We start from the raw sequence: 5,070 nt of genomic DNA on the forward strand, positions 1-5,070 counted from the left end.
TGTTAAGAAAGATTCAAACTTTGAGTTCTAGAATCATATCTTGTGATTTCTTATGAATCAAGTCATTAATTATGTTTTTAAAAATCAAATCTTTTTCAAAAACTAATTTCTATCATATCTTTTAAAAAATATCTTCTTATCTTGCCTTTTTCAAAAAGTTGGTTTCAAAATATCTTTTCTAACCTCCTAACTTCTTATCTTTTCAAAATTTGTTTCAACTAACTAACTAACTTTTTGTTTGTTTCTTAACTTTTTCAAAACTACCTAACTAACTCTCTCTCTCTAATTTTCGAAAATATCTTCCCTCTTTTTCAAAAAATTTTTTTTAATTAACTAATTATTTTTTATTTTTGATTTAAAAAAAATTTCGAAAAATACTAACATTTTTCAAAAACCATTTTCGAAAATCACTAACTCTTTTTCAAAAATATTTTTCGAAAATTCTCCCTCTCTCATCTCATTCTATTTATTTATTCATCCACTAACATCTCATCTCACATCTCAACCCTCCTCACAGTTGTGTTTCTTCCATTATATTACATTCTTTGTCTCCCCCTCTTCTTCTACTCACACAGAGATCCCTATACTGTGGTATAAAGGATCTCTATTATTATTATTATTTTTCTGTGCCTTCTTCTTTATCATATGAGTAGGAGCAAGGATAAGAACATTCTTGTGGAAGCAGATCCAGAACCTGAAAGGACTCTGAAAAGGAAACTAAGAGAAGCTAAAACACAACAATTCAGAGATAACCTTTCAGAAATTTTCGAACAGGAAGAGGAGATGGCAGCCGAAAATAATAATAATGTAAGGAAGATGCTTGGTGACTTCACTGCACCTAATTCCAATTTACATGGAAGAAGCATCTCCATTCCTGCCATTGGAGCAAACAACTTTGAGCTGAAACCTCAATTAGTTTCTCTGATGCAGCAGAACTGCAAGTTTCATGGACTTCCATCTGAAGATCCTTTTCAGTTCTTAACTGAATTCTTGCAGATATGTGATATTGTTAAGACTAATGGAGTAGATCCTAAAGTCTACAGGCTCATGCTTTTCCCTTTTGCTGTAAGAGACAGAGCTAGATTATGGTTGGATTCTCAACCCAAAGACAGCCTGAACTCTTGGGATAAGCTGGTCACGGCTTTCTTAGCCAAGTACTTTCCTCCTCAAAAGCTGAGCAAGCTTAGAGCTGATGTTCAAACCTTCAGACAGAAAGAAGGTGAATCCCTCTATGAAGCTTGGGAAAGATACAAACAGTTGACCAAAAAGTGTCCTTCTGACATGCTTTCAGAATGGACCATCCTGGATATATTCTATGATGGTTTATCTGAGCTATCAAAGATGTCACTGGATAATTCTGCAGGTGGATCCATTCACCTAAAGAAAACGCCTGCAGAAGCTCAAGAACTCATTGACATGGTTGCTAATAACCAGTTCATGTACACTTCTGAAAGGAATCCTGGGAGTAATGGGACGCCAATGAAGAAGGGAGTTCTTGAAGTTGATACTCTGAATGCCATATTGGCTCAGAATAAAATATTGACTCAGCAAGTCAATATGATCTCTCAGAGTCTGCATGGAATGCAAGCTGCATCCAACAGTACTCAAGAGGCATCTTCTAATGAAGAAGCTTATGATCTTGAAAACCCTGCAATAGCAGAGGTAAATTATTTAGGTAAACCTTATGGAAACACATATAACTCATCATGGAGAAATCATCCAAATTTCTCATGGAAGGATCAAAAGCCTCAACAAGGCTTTAATAATGGTGGAAGAAACAGGTTTAGCAATAATAAACCTTTTCCATCATCCACTCAGCAACAGACAGAGAACTCTGAACAAAATGCTTCTAATTTAGCAAATCTAGTCTCTGATCTATCTAAGGCCACTGTCAGTTTCATGAATGAAACAAGGTCTTCCATTAGAAATTTGGAAGCACAAGTGGGCCAGCTGAGTAAAAGGATCACTGAAATCCCTCCTAGTACTCTCCCAAGCAATACAGAAGAGAATCCAAAAGGAGAGTGCAAGGCCATTGACATAAGCAAAATGGCCGAACCCAAAGAGGGAGAGGAGGACGTGAATTCCAAGGAGGAAGACCTCCTGGGACGTCCAGTGATCAATAAGGAGCTTCCCCTTGAGGAACCAAAGGACTCTGAGGCTCATCTAGAGACCATAGAAATTCCATTGAACCTCCTTATGCCCTTCATGAGCTCTGATGAGTATTCCTCTTCTAAAGAAAATGAGGATGTTACTGAAGAGCAAACTGCCAAGTTTCTTGGTGCAATCATGAAGTTGAATGCCAAACTATTTGGCATTGATACTTGGGAAGTTGAACCTCCCTTGTTCATCAATGAACTAAATGATCTGGATCAACTGACATTGCCTCAGAAGAGACAGGATCCTGGAAAGTTCATAATACCCAGTACCATAGGCACCATGATCTTTAAGGCTCTGTGTGACCTTGGTTCAGGAATAAACCTCATGCCCCTCTCTGTAATAGAGAAACTGGAAATCTATGGGGTGCAAGCTGCTAAAATCTCATTAGAGATGGCAGGCAGTTCAAGAAAACAGGCTTATGGACAAATAGAGGACGTGTTAGTAAAGGTTGAGGGCCTTTACATCCCTGCTGATTTCATAGTCCTGGATACTGGAAAGGAAGAGGATGAATCCATCATCCTAGGAAGACCTTTCCTGGCCACAGCAAGAGCTGTGATTGATGTTGACAGAGGTGAAATAGTCCTTCAATGGAATGAGGACTCCCTTGTGTTTAAAACTCAAGGATCTCCCTCTGCAACCATGGAGAGGAAGCAGAAAAAGCTTCTCTCAAAGCAGAGTCAACCAGAGCCCCCACAGTCAAACTCTAAGTTTGGTGTTGGGAGGCCACAACCAAACTCTAAGTTTGGTGTTGAACTCCCATATCCAAACTCTAAGTTTGGTGTTGGAGAGTCTCAACAAAGCTCTGCACATCTGTGAGGCTCCATGAGAGCCCACTGTCAAGCTATTGACATTAAAGAAGCGCTTGTTGGGAGGCAACCCAATGTTTATTTATCTAACTATATTTTTCTTAGTTATATGTCTTTATAGGTTCATGATCATATGGAGTCACAAAATAAACAAAAAAATCAAAAACGGAATCAAAAACAGCAGAAGAAAAATCACACCCTGGAGGAGCATCTGTCTGGCGTTCAAACGCCAGAACAGAGCATGGTTCTGGCGCTGAACGCCCAGAATGGGCAGCATCCTGGCGCTGAACGCCCAGAACAAGCATGGTTCTGACGTTCAACGCCAGAAATGGCAGCAAATGGGCGTTGAACGCCCAAAATGGGCGTTGAACGCCCAAAATGGGCACCAACCTGGCGCTGAACACCCAGAGTTGTGTGCAAGGGCATTTTACATGCCTAAATTGGTGCAGGGATGTAAATGCCTTGACACCTCTGGATCTGTGGACCCCACAGGATCCCCACCTACCTCATCATCTCTCTTTCCATTCATGATCATCCCTTCTGTTTCCCATTTACCACTCACATGCATACACCTACTACCTTCAAAATTCAACATCTCTCTCCCACCCAAACCCACCCATATGGCCGAATACACACTCCCATCCATCTCCTCCATATCTTCTTCTTATTCTTCTATTCTTTCTTTTTTGCTCGAGGGCGAGCAACATTCTAAGTTTGGTGTGGTAAAAGCATAGCTTTTTTGTTTTTTCCATAAACATTGATGGCACCTAAGGCCAGAGAAACCTCTAGAAAGAGGAAAGGAAAGACAAAAGCTTCTATCAAGGGTCTATAGCTCAGTGGTAGAACATTTGACTGCAAATAAAGAGATCCCTGAGATACCTCAGGGGATACATTTTCTTCTACACAATTATTGGAAGCAACTAAGGGTGGAACATCAAGAGCACTCCATCATCCTTCATGAAATCAAAGAAGATCTAAAAGCAATGAAGGAGGAGCAACAAAGACAAGGAAGAGAGCTAGAAGAGCTCAAGGACATCATTGGTTCCTCAAGAAGGAAACGCCACCATCACTAAGGTGGATTCATTCCTTGTTCTTATTTCTTCTGTTTTCGTTTTCTATGTTATGTGCTTATCTGTGTTTGTGTCTTCATTACATGATCATTAGTAGTTAGTAACTTTGTCTTAAAGTTATGAATGTCCTATGAATCCATCACCTCTCTTAAATGAAAAATGTTTTAATTCAAAAGAACAAGAAGTACATGAGTTTCAAATTTATCCTTGAACTTAGCTTAATTATATTGATGTGGTGACAATGCTTCTTGTTTTCTGAATGTATGCTTGAACAGTGCATATGTCTTTTGAAGTTGTTGTTTAAGAATGTTAAATATGTTGGCTCTTGAAAGAATGATGACTAGGAGACATGTTATTTGATAATCTGAAAAATCATAAAAATGATTCTTGAAGCAAGAAAAAGCAGCAAAGAACAAAGCTTGCAGAAAAAAAAAATAGGCGAAAAAAAAATAGAAAGAAAAAGAAAAAGCAAGCAGAAAAAGCCAATAATCCTTAAAACCAAAAGGCAAGGGCAATAAAAAGGATCCCAAGGCTTTGAGCATCAGTGGATAGGAGGGCCTAAAGGAATAAAATCCTGGTCTAAGCGGCTAAACCAAGCTGTCCCTAACCATGTGCTTGTGGCGTGTAGGTGTCAAGTGAAAACTTGAGACTGAGCGGTTAAAGTCAAGGTCCAAAGCAAAAAAAAAGAGTGTGCTTAAGAACCCTGGACACCTCTAATTGGGGACTTTAGCAAAGCTGAGTCACAATCTGAAAAGGTTCACCCAATTATGTGTCTGTGGCATTTATGTATCCGGTGGTAATACTGGAAAACAAAGTGCTTAGGGCCACGGCCAAGACTCATAAAGAAGCTGTGTTCAAGAATCATCATACTGAACTAGGAGAATCAATAACACTATCTGAACTCTGAGTTCCTATAGATGCCAATCATTCTGAACCTCAATGGATAAAGTGAGATGCCAAAACTATTTAAGAGGCAAAAAGCTATAAGTCCCGCTCATATGATTGCAGCTATGTTTCATTGATAGTTTGGAATTTAT

At 39.1% G+C, this 5,070-nt stretch overlaps 1 non-coding gene across 1 annotated transcript; it reads right to left on the reverse strand.

Moving 5' to 3' along the window:
• Window positions 1-1,179: 1,179 nt before the first annotated feature.
• LOC112752450 (small nucleolar RNA R71) lies at window positions 1,180-1,287 on the reverse strand. Its single transcript, XR_003176886.1, has one exon. It is a non-coding gene; the product is annotated as a small nucleolar RNA R71 (small nucleolar RNA).
• Window positions 1,288-5,070: the final 3,783 nt, after the last annotated feature.

Source organism: Arachis hypogaea, chromosome 15, assembly GCF_003086295.3.
Source record: "Arachis hypogaea cultivar Tifrunner chromosome 15, arahy.Tifrunner.gnm2.J5K5, whole genome shotgun sequence".
Classification (NCBI taxonomy): domain Eukaryota; kingdom Viridiplantae; phylum Streptophyta; class Magnoliopsida; order Fabales; family Fabaceae; genus Arachis; species Arachis hypogaea.